The sequence below is a fragment of the Montipora foliosa genome, chromosome 11 (genome assembly GCF_036669935.1).
Source record: "Montipora foliosa isolate CH-2021 chromosome 11, ASM3666993v2, whole genome shotgun sequence".
Taxonomy (NCBI): domain Eukaryota; kingdom Metazoa; phylum Cnidaria; class Anthozoa; order Scleractinia; family Acroporidae; genus Montipora; species Montipora foliosa.
In genome coordinates, this window is record NC_090879.1 from 44,623,853 (window position 1) to 44,636,352 (window position 12,500).

The 12,500-nt window shown below is 34.7% G+C and overlaps 1 long non-coding RNA gene across 1 annotated transcript; it reads right to left on the minus strand.

Annotated features, from left to right (window-relative positions):
• Positions 1-4,218: 4,218 nt before the first annotated feature.
• Positions 4,219-8,416, minus strand: LOC137975594 (uncharacterized). The gene is made up of 3 exons (XR_011117606.1): positions 8,348-8,416; positions 6,255-6,326; positions 4,219-4,275 (listed from the first exon to the last, which is right to left on the minus strand). It is a non-coding gene; the product is annotated as an uncharacterized lncRNA (long non-coding RNA).
• Between the last annotated feature and the right edge of the window lie 4,084 nt (positions 8,417-12,500).

The following is a 12,500-nucleotide window of genomic DNA, read 5'->3' on the forward strand; positions in this document are numbered from 1 at the left end:
TCGAGCATAGTGTTCGGAAATAATAGAGTTTCATGATGTCCTGATTGTTCTAAATTTGGAGGACTTGTTGAGAGCTATAAAATTTATTTTTCTAAATTATAATAATAGAAATAATAATAATAATAATAATAATAATAACAATAATAATAATAATAATAATAATTTTAAACATACAATACATTACAATAAAATAATTATCTTAACCAAGCTTAATTAGACATTATAAAAAATTATAAATTTATAGAAAATATTATTCGTTATACCCGTGGTGTATAAAGAGTGTTCATTTCCATAATTCGTGCAATCATTTGGAGTAAACACTTATTAAAATATCATTGTTATGATTATCATTATTATTACCATTGCTTTAAAAATAGTAAAAATAGTAACAATAATAATCTTACGCATTTATTCGAGATATTGTCATTTCCTCGACACCAAAACTAATGTTTGTCGGTAGTAATCAACTTGATTTTTTTATGTGCTCCTTTCTTTCATAAGGGAACCTCGCTCAAATGAAAAAATAGTTGTTACAAAAAGAACCAACATGACATACTGGAACAGTTAGTATTAATCTTAGAAGGCTAGGATCCAAGTACACCTGAATGTTAGACCCGAGAACGGTTATTTATTACTAACGACTCTTTGTTTAAATCAGCTGTATGAGTCGCTTTGTATATAAGTCACACTGTACTCTGTTCAGTAACCAGGAACATAGTTATGTCATAGTTTGAAAGTTTATTTGGGTCAACAAACTTACAGGTATTGTAGCGCACTAAGTCCTGAGAAAACATTTTCTGCGAGGTGAGTTATTTCATTGTTATAAAGCCATCTAGAATTAACAAAAAACATGAAACGTATGTCTATGGAAGCTAGTCCAAAACTAAGTAACGAAGCTTTAATTCATGTTAACACTACTTTTTAACCCTTTCAGCCCCGATAGTGCCAAATGGCACTTACAGATTTTACTTTGTCTAACGCCAGACGATTTTACTCGTCAATGGGGAACCCCTCGGGGCTTAAAGGGTTAAAGTACACTCACTTCGCAGCAACAGTACAGCATTCGAACTAAACAAGAACAATTCCATGAACTCAATTTTAGCTTTTATTGCAGTTTCGTTCTTAGCATTCGCTAATCACAGCTTTACTCGATTCTGCTTAGATAAGAGCAGTACATGTAAACACAAATTATTTCTGATTACTGAACAAAGATTTCATGACCAAATCTGTTCACTTGAAACACATACATTTTTCTGTGAACGTTTATGAAAAACCTTCTCTTTACGGATCATAAAGTAAAAAATCGAAGTTTTCGCGCATAGTGGAATAACAGGTAGTAGTAATCTTAGAAGGTTAAGGTCCAAATCCACCTTAATTTTAGACCCAAAAAGTTATTACTATTGACACTTTGTTTAAATCAGCTGTATGAGTCGCTTTGTATATAAGTCACACTGTACTCTGTACAGTAACCAGGCACATCGCTATGTCATATTTTGAAAGTTTATTTGGGTCAACAAACTTACAGGTATTCTAGCCGTCTAAGTCCTGAGAAAACATTTTCTGGGAGGTGAGTTATGTTATTGTTAAAGAGCCATCTAGAAATTAAAAAACATAAAACGTAACTGATGTCTATGGAAACTAGTCCAAAACTAAGTAACCAAGTTTTAACTCATGTTAACACTACTTTTTAAAGTACACTCAGCAACAGTACAGCATTCGAACTAAACAAGAACAATTGCATGATCTCAATTTTAGCTTTTATTGCAGTTTCGTTCTTAGCATTCGCTGATCACAGCTTTACTTGATTCTACTTAGATAAGAGCAGTACAATTAAACTCAAATGGCCTCCATGGAGCCCGTGCAATCGACTCAGAGCGATCAAATCAAAGAAAAAATGGATGACAGTGGACAATTCTTTGTGGAGTATCCACGCACAAAGCTGTGTCATGTTGTGAATTCGAATTAAACAACAACAATTCAATGAATTTCGTTTTAGCTTATATTGCAGTTTCGTTCTCAGCATTTGCTGATCACGGCCTTACTCGATTCTACTTACTTAATAGATAAGAGCAATACAATTAATTCCAATTGTCCTCCATAGGCTGTACGGGAACGACTCAGCGCGAACAAATCAAAACAAAAATGGATGACAGTGGATTTGATAGTTTCAAAGAAATCAATGAAAAAAACTAAAGCAGAACTCCAAAAAGCTGGAAAAATCATACAAAATCAAAAGTATTTAAACAAAGGTAAACGTTTCTCAGCAAATAATAAGGCAAGAGACTGGCCCTCACCAGCTGGCTAAAGCGCGGCTGGAAGAAAAAGTAAGAAGAATATTTCTAGCCAGATACTAAGGAGTACTGGCCCTGGTTTCTGCTGTTAACGTAGACTTCTGATTTCTGAACAAGGATTTTCATGACCAAATCTGTTCGACTGAAACACATACATTTTTCCGTGAGCGTTTATGAAAAACCTTCTCTTTACGGATCATAACGTAAAAAGTCGAAGTTTTCGCACATAGTGTTTGGAAATAATAGAGTTTCATGATGTCCTGATTGTTCAAAATTTGGAGGACTTGTTGAGAACTATAAAATCTTTATCCCTAAATTACAATAATAGAAATAATAATAATAATAATAATAATAATAAGACGCTATGACTTTTTATAATTTAGATATTTATCTTGTTATTACGAATCGCTGGAATAGTTGAACTTGAGCTGCTTACTTCCCTGAAAACAATATTGTTTTAGCATAATAACAATAATAATAATAATGATAATAATAATAATACTAATAATAACTTTTTAAATTTTGTTGCTTACAAAAAATTTACAACTTTAAGAATTCCTAGGAAAATATATATGTCAAGGAAATATTAACTTACAAACGATTTACAAATACACTCTTTCCTTACAACCCTTATAAACTTGCCTATTGTCATAATAATAATAATAATAATAATAATAATAATAATAATAATTTTAAACATACAATATTTTACAATAAAATAAATATCTTGACCAAGCTTAACTAAACATTATAAAAATTTACAACTTTATAGAAAATAATATTCGTTATACCCGTGGTGTATAAAGATTGTTCATTTCCATAATTCGTTTAATCATTTGGAGTAAACACTTATTAAAGTATCATTATTATGATTCTCATTATTATTACCCTTGCTATAAAAATAGTAATAATATATTCGAGATATTGTCATTTCCTCGACACCAAAACTAATGTTTGTCGGTAGCAATAAACTTGATTTCTTTATGTGCTCCTTTCTTTAATAAGGGAACCTCGCTCAAATGAAAAAATAGTTGTTGCAAAAAGAACCAACATGACATACTGGAATAACAGTTAGTATTAATCTTAGAAGGCTAAGGTCAAAATACACCTTAATTTTAGACCCAAGAACAGTTATTTATTACCATTGACTCTGTTTAAATCAGCTGTATGAATCGCTTTGTATATAAGTCACACTGTACTCTGTAAAGTAACCAGGCACATAGCTATGTCATAATTTGAAAGTTTATTTGGGTCAACAAACTTACAGGTATTGTAGCCAACTAAGTCCTGAGAAAACATTTTCTGGGAGTTGAGTTATTTCATTATTATCAAGCCGTCTAGAAATAAAAACATGAAACGTAATGTCTAAGAAAACTGGTCCAAAACTAAGTAACGAAATTTTAACTCATGTTAACACTACTTTTTAAAGTACACTCAGCTACAGTACAGCATTCGAACTAAACAAGAACAATTCCATGAACTCAATTTTAGCTTTTATTGCAGTTTCGTTCTTAGCATTCGCTAATCACAGCTTTACTCGATTCTGCTTAGATAAGAGCAGTACATGTAAACACAAATTATTTCTGATTACTGAACAAAGATTTCATGACCAAATCTGTTCACTTGAAACACATACATTTTTCTGTGAACGTTTATGAAAAACCTTCTCTTTACGGATCATAAAGTAAAAAATCGAAGTTTTCGCGCATAGTGGAATAACAGGTAGTAGTAATCTTAGAAGGTTAAGGTCCAAATCCACCTTAATTTTAGACCCAAAAAGTTATTACTATTGACACTTTGTTTAAATCAGCTGTATGAGTCGCTTTGTATATAAGTCACACTGTACTCTGTACAGTAACCAGGCACATCGCTATGTCATATTTTGAAAGTTTATTTGGGTCAACAAACTTACAGGTATTCTAGCCGTCTAAGTCCTGAGAAAACATTTTCTGGGAGGTGAGTTATGTTATTGTTAAAGAGCCATCTAGAAATTAAAAAACATAAAACGTAACTGATGTCTATGGAAACTAGTCCAAAACTAAGTAACCAAGTTTTAACTCATGTTAACACTACTTTTTAAAGTACACTCAGCAACAGTACAGCATTCGAACTAAACAAGAACAATTGCATGATCTCAATTTTAGCTTTTATTGCAGTTTCGTTCTTAGCATTCGCTGATCACAGCTTTACTTGATTCTACTTAGATAAGAGCAGTACAATTAAACTCAAATGGCCTCCATGGAGCCCGTGCAATCGACTCAGAGCGATCAAATCAAAGAAAAAATGGATGACAGTGGACAATTCTTTGTGGAGTATCCACGCACAAAGCTGTGTCATGTTGTGAATTCGAATTAAACAACAACAATTCAATGAATTTCGTTTTAGCTTATATTGCAGTTTCGTTCTCAGCATTTGCTGATCACGGCCTTACTCGATTCTACTTACTTAATAGATAAGAGCAATACAATTAATTCCAATTGTCCTCCATAGGCTGTACGGGAACGACTCAGCGCGAACAAATCAAAACAAAAATGGATGACAGTGGATTTGATAGTTTCAAAGAAATCAATGAAAAAAACTAAAGCAGAACTCCAAAAAGCTGGAAAAATCATACAAAATCAAAAGTATTTAAACAAAGGTAAACGTTTCTCAGCAAATAATAAGGCAAGAGACTGGCCCTCACCAGCTGGCTAAAGCGCGGCTGGAAGAAAAAGTAAGAAGAATATTTCTAGCCAGATACTAAGGAGTACTGGCCCTGGTTTCTGCTGTTAACGTAGACTTCTGATTTCTGAACAAGGATTTTCATGACCAAATCTGTTCGACTGAAACACATACATTTTTCCGTGAGCGTTTATGAAAAACCTTCTCTTTACGGATCATAACGTAAAAAGTCGAAGTTTTCGCACATAGTGTTTGGAAATAATAGAGTTTCATGATGTCCTGATTGTTCAAAATTTGGAGGACTTGTTGAGAACTATAAAATCTTTATCCCTAAATTACAATAATAGAAATAATAATAATAATAATAATAATAATAATAATAAGACGCTATGACTTTTTATAATTTAGATATTTATCTTGTTATTACGAATCGCTGGAATAGTTGAACTTGAGCTGCTTACTTCCCTGAAAACAATATTGTTTTAGCATAATAACAATAATAATAATAATGATAATAATAATAATACTAATAATAACTTTTTAAATTTTGTTGCTTACAAAAAATTTACAACTTTAAGAATTCCTAGGAAAATATATATGTCAAGGAAATATTAACTTACAAACGATTTACAAATACACTCTTTCCTTACAACCCTTATAAACTTGCCTATTGTCATAATAATAATAATAATAATAATAATAATAATAATAATAATAATAATAATAATTTTAAACATACAATATTTTACAATAAAATAAATATCTTGACCAAGCTTAACTAAACATTATAAAAATTTACAACTTTATAGAAAATAATATTCGTTATACCCGTGGTGTATAAAGATTGTTCATTTCCATAATTCGTTTAATCATTTGGAGTAAACACTTATTAAAGTATCATTATTATGATTCTCATTATTATTACCCTTGCTATAAAAATAGTAATAATATATTCGAGATATTGTCATTTCCTCGACACCAAAACTAATGTTTGTCGGTAGCAATAAACTTGATTTCTTTATGTGCTCCTTTCTTTAATAAGGGAACCTCGCTCAAATGAAAAAATAGTTGTTGCAAAAAGAACCAACATGACATACTGGAATAACAGTTAGTATTAATCTTAGAAGGCTAAGGTCAAAATACACCTTAATTTTAGACCCAAGAACAGTTATTTATTACCATTGACTCTGTTTAAATCAGCTGTATGAATCGCTTTGTATATAAGTCACACTGTACTCTGTAAAGTAACCAGGCACATAGCTATGTCATAATTTGAAAGTTTATTTGGGTCAACAAACTTACAGGTATTGTAGCCAACTAAGTCCTGAGAAAACATTTTCTGGGAGTTGAGTTATTTCATTATTATCAAGCCGTCTAGAAATAAAAACATGAAACGTAATGTCTAAGAAAACTGGTCCAAAACTAAGTAACGAAATTTTAACTCATGTTAACACTACTTTTTAAAGTACACTCAGCTACAGTACAGCATTCGAACTAAACAAGAACAATTCCATGAACTCAATTTTAGCTTTTATTGCAGTTTCGTTCTTAGCATTCGCTGATCACAGCTTTACTCGATTCTACTTAGATAAGAGCAGTACAATTAAACCCAAATGACCTCCTTGGAGCCCGCGCAATCGACTCAGAGGGATCAAATCAAAGAAAAAATGGATGACAGTGGACAATTCTTTGTGGAGTATCCAGGCGTAAAGCTGTGTCATATTGTGAATTCGAATTAAACAACAACAATTCAATGAATTTCATTTTTGCTTATATTGCAGTTTCGTTCTCAGCATTTGCTGATCACGGCCTTACTCGATTCTACTTACTTAATAGATGAGAGCAATACAATTAATTCCAATTGTCCTCCATAGGCTCTACGAGAATGACTCAGCGCAAACAAATCAAAACAAAAATGGATGACAGTGGATTTGATAGTTTTAAAGAAAACAATAAAAAAAACGAAAGCAGAACACCAAAAAGCTGGAAAAATCATACAAAATCAAAAGTATTTAAACAAAGGTAAACGTTTCTCAGCGAATAATAAGGCAAGAGACTGGCCCTACTAAGGAGTAGCCCTGGTGTGTGCTGTTAACTTTAGACAAAGTAAAAAATCGAAGTTTTTGCGCATACTGTTTGTTGCATACAGTTTTGTGATGTCCTGATTGTTTTAAATTTGGAGGACTTTTTGAGAACTATAAAATCCTTGTTTGTAAATAATATGTGTAATAATAATAATAAGAAGAAGAAGAATGATAAGAATAATTTTTAACTTACAATATTGTACAATAAAATAAAAATCGTAACCAATCCCAATCGGACCTTACAGAAAATTACAAATTTATAATTATAGAAAATATTATTCGTTATACCCGTGGTGTATAAAAAGTGCTTATTTCTATAATTCATGGGATCATTTGGACTAAAGAGTTATTAAAAAATTATTATTATGATTATCATTATAAAAATAAAAATAAAAATAGTAATGATTAACAATTGTTGCATGAGGTTGAGAATGAAAGCGATGATTATCAAGGCCAAAGTTTGTGTTATCTGCCGAAGCCAAAGGCTGAAGCAGATAACAGAAACTAAGGCCTTGATAATTATCACTACCATGCGAAAACCGAATCCAATAATTGTTTTATTATGCATATTCCTGAGCTGCACTTGTAAAGACAAGGAAACTGACCGATCCATTTATTTGGATAAGCGGCAAATCAAAGAATGTTTCTGCGGTTGACAGAGTCTTCTTTTCTCTTCTCTGCTGCTTAGTGTGTTAGGTGACCTCACTTTTGCATGCATAATACTATTGTCTGTAGATATGACGTCAATTATACCTATATAAAATCTATTGTCTGTAGGCAAGAATTAGGTGCGTGCTTACAGCCAATAAAAATTGAGCTGGTGACACCAATGTATTATACTACTAATAATAATATTAATATTAATATTTTGTTATTATAAACATTAATATCAATGTTAATATTAATATTTGTAATATTAATAATAATCATCATCATCATCATCATACGCGTTTATTCAACATATTATCATTTCCTCGACGCCAAAACGTATGTTTGTCGGTATCAATCAACTTGATTTTTTTATATTTGCTCCTTTCTTTAATAATTAAGGGGACCTGGCTCAAATAAGAAAATAGGTGTTACAAAAAGAATAACATGACATAATGCAATAACAGATAGTACTAATCTTAGAAGGCTTAGGTTCAAATGCGCGTTACTTTCAGACCCGAAAAGGGTTATTTATTACTATTGACACTTTGATTAAATCAGCTGTGTAAGTCGCTTTGTAAGTAAGTCAGACTGTTCTTTGTGCAGTGACCAGGCGCATAGCTATGTCATAGTTTGAAAGTTTATTTGGTCCAATATACTTACAGATCCCCTAGACGTCTGAGTCCTGAGAAAACATTTTCTAGGAGTTGAGTTATTCCATTGTTATGAAGATCCCTGGAAATAAAAACATGAAACGCAATGTATATGAAAACTAGTCCAAAACTGGGTAACGTGGTACTCATGTTAATAGAAAACGGTTTGAGACGCATGAGGTTGAGAATGATAGCGATAATTATTAAGGCCAAAGTTTGTGTTATCTGCCGAAGCCAAGGCTGAAGCAGATAACACAAACTGAGGCCTTGATAATTATCGCTACCATACGAAAACCGAATCCAATAATTGCTCGGAGTTATTATGCATATTCCTGAGCAGCACTTGTAAGGACAAGAAGACTGAACGATCCATTTCTTCGGATGAGCGGCAAATCAAAGAATGTTTCTGCGGTTGACAGAGTCTTTTTTCCTCTTCTCTGCTGGTTAGTGTGTTAGGTGACGTCACTTCTGCATGCATAATACTATTGTCTGTATAGGTATCACGTCAATTCTACATATATAAAAACTATTGTCTGTAGATATGACGTAAGAGAAAGAGAGCAAGCAAGAATTAGCTGCGTGCTTATAGCCAATCAAAATCGAGCTGGCATGGTGACACCAATGTATAATAATAATAATCATAATAATAATAATAATAATAATAATCATAATCATACTCGTTTATTAGAGATATTGTCATTTCCTCGACGCCAAAACTAATGTTTGTCGACACCAATCAACTTGATTTCTTTTATGTACTCCTTTCTTTAATACTTAAGGGGACCTGGCTCAAATGAAAAAATAGGTGTTACAAAAAGAATAACATGACATACTACAATAAAAGATAGCGTTAATCTTCGAAGGCTTAGGTCCAAATGCGCCTCAATTTTAGACCCAAAAAGGGTTATATATTACTATTGACACTTTGATTCAATCAGCTGTGTAAGTCGCTTTGTAAGTAAGTCAGACTGTTCTTCGTGCAGTGACCAGGCGCATAGCTATGTCATAGTTTGAAAGTTTATTTGGGCCAATATACTTACAGAATCCATAGACTTCTGAGTCCTGAGAAAACATTTTCTGGGAGTTGAGTTATTTCATTGTTATGAAGCAGTCTAGAAATAAAAACATGAAACGTAATGTCTATGAAAACTAGTCCAAAACTAAGTAACTAAGTTTTAACTCATGTTAACACTACTTTTTAAAGTACACTAAGCAACAGTACAGCATTCGAACTAAACAAGAACAATTCCATGAATTCAATTTTAGATTTTATTACTGTTTCGTTCTCAGCATTCGCTGATCACGGCTTAACTCAATTCTACTTAGATAAGAGCAATACAATTAAACGCAAATGACCTCCATGGGGTTCGCGTAAGCGACTTAGAGCGATCAAATCAAAGGAAAAATGGATGACAGTGGACAATTCTTTGTGGAGAATCCAGGCACAAAGCTGTTTCGTATTGTGTCTTCACGAGAATTGACCCCTTATATGTATTTTAGGAGGAATTCAACCTCATTTGTGAACAAGGTGGCTGTTATTTGCATAGTAATGTTTTAGGTTCCTTATGTTTGATCTTTTATTGTGAGCCATTCATTTTCACCAGCAGGGTTTCCATATCTCTTGCTATGTTTGCAAATTTCTCTCTAGTCATATGTAGTTATGATTGAATAATTTTGTGCTGGTCGCATGTAGTTATGCTGGCTTTTGCTAGTGGTATATGCACATGTATTTATGCTGGCTGGTGATTGGTTATATGTAGTTTTCCTAGCTTGATTTCTTTCATAGCCATGCATATGTAGGTATGCTGGCTGGTGGCTAGTGATATGTAGTTATCCTAGTGTTATTTCTTTCATAGCAATGCATATGTAGTTATGTTGGCTTGTGGCTTGTGATGTGTAAATATCTTAGCCTTGTTCTTCTATGGTCAGCCATATATAGTTATGCTGGCTTGTGGCTAGTCATATGTAGTTATGCTAGCTTTGTTTTTCTTTTCTGGCATCAAGGATCAACCAACGTGTCGACTTTGTGTCTTGACATGGTTTTGTGTGCCCGCCAGGTTAATTTTAAATGTCCTTGCCCACTTCACCCTTTCGATCTCATTTAGTATAATACTAGTCTTCCTGCTTTGGTTTTCGTTTGGTTCTGGGTCCTGTTTTGGTTTTGCAGATTGTCATCATGCCAAAAGCCAAGTCCAGTCGCTGTACATCTTAACTACTCTTACGAAACGTAGCAGCCCTCGATCTAGTGTCTATGCCAGCAGCGCGGCTGTGCGGGCTGTTCCTGCAAGGACAGAACGGTCAACACACTTTCAGTCTATCGCATTAGTGCCTGACCCTGATGTCTCTACCCATCCAAACGAGTCTGTGCTAGCAGAGTCAGTGCAATCCATGTTATCACCACAGTGTATGGAGACCTTGATAACCCCAGTTGCAGAGGAAGTTTCTTGTCGTTTCTTTCCAGCTGAGGCTTCCAGCAAGCCGTTTCCAGCAGCATTATCAACTTTACAAGAGGTTCCAGTCAGTTCCCCCGTTGGCCAGAATCCTAAGGAGGCTGCCTCCACTGTGGTTCAAAATACCTTGGCCAATGCTTCGGCTGCCTTGACAGGGCTGATCCCCCAAGTTTCAGCATACAACCCGGTGCCAGGTCAGTTGTTTCAATCCGTGAGTTTACCAGTGAATGCCCGTTTATCAGAAAAAATACGGACGAAAATTTGGAAGGTTGAATATGTAGACTTTGGTTCACTACTTGCCAACCCTGTGTTGGCCGATCAATATCAAATAACTCCCTCTCTTTGTCTTGAAACCATTGTCTAAAAACAAAAAAGTAATGGCAATTGAAACAAAGCTAAGCAGTTTTCGTGTTTTTGTGGGGACTCACACAAAACATATCCCTTATAAGGCCCCTGCCCTCATGAAATATAGGGAGATATTCCAGCACTTTGCAGGCAGGGGCCACAACTGGACATTTTACGACGAGAATTTTCGTTTTTTGAGGCAGGCACACCGTGCTGCTCTTGCCTGGGATCGAATCCATGGTGAGTTGTGGCTTGCGTCGCAAGGTTCCCTGCGACGACCACTCCAAAACCCAGCTCATCCACCAAAAGGAAAGGCAGATTTTGTCCCGAAAGGATATTGTTTTAAATTCCATAAGGATCGAAAGTGCGAGGGGTCACATCCAATTTCAAAATGCACTTTTCGTGGCTCATCAAGAATTGCCAGTTCTCATCTCCGACCTGCCAAGTCCTCACCCTCCCAGCCTCCCCACTCCAGTAAAAGTTAAGAGATAGCTACAACCCTTCCACTGTTGAATTTTTGTCATTTGGTTTTACTCAGGGTTTTCCGGTTCACTTTCAAGGGGAGCGTAAATCTCCAACAGCTACGAATTTAATGTCAGCTCTGGATAACCCTGAAGCTGTTGATGCTAAGCTCCAAAAAGAGCTGGAAGCCCATAGATTGGCAGGTCCTTTCCAGTCCCCTCCTCTGACTGCCTTCTGGATTCACCTCTCGGCTTAGTCCCAAAGAAGGTTCTGGGTGAATTTCGCTTAATCCATCATTTGTCGCTTCGTAACGGTTTCTTTGTTAACGACGGCATTTCCTCAGATCATACCAGTGTTAAATATGCTACAATTGATGAGACCATCCAACTGATTAAAAATGCTAGTTCAGGTTGTTTTTTGGGCTAGTCAGATGATGTTACAAATGCATTCCGGATTATCCCCATTCATCCTGATGATTACGGTCTCCTTGGGATGCAGTGGAGGGGGCTGTATTACTATGACCGATGCATGCCAATGGGCTGTTCCTCTTCCCGCTTAACTTTTGAAATGTTTAGCATTGCTGTGGAATCGATTGCTCGTAATAAGCTAAAAATGGATTACATTTTACAAATCCGGCTTGATGATTACCTCCTAGTTGCTCCTACTGATCCTACTGAGCAACTCTGTCAACAACAGTTGGATTTGTTAATGTCACTTTGCTCTTACCTGGATATTCCCATAGCACCAGAGAAGACGTGTGGCCCTTCCACTACCATGTCTTTTGCGGGTATTTTTTTGGAGGCTCGTTTACCTCGTTATAAGATCGCAAAGTGTATTTCCCAGATCTCAGTTTTATCCACCGCAAAAAGGTCACCTTAATAATACCTGACCTGCTAATATAAATAC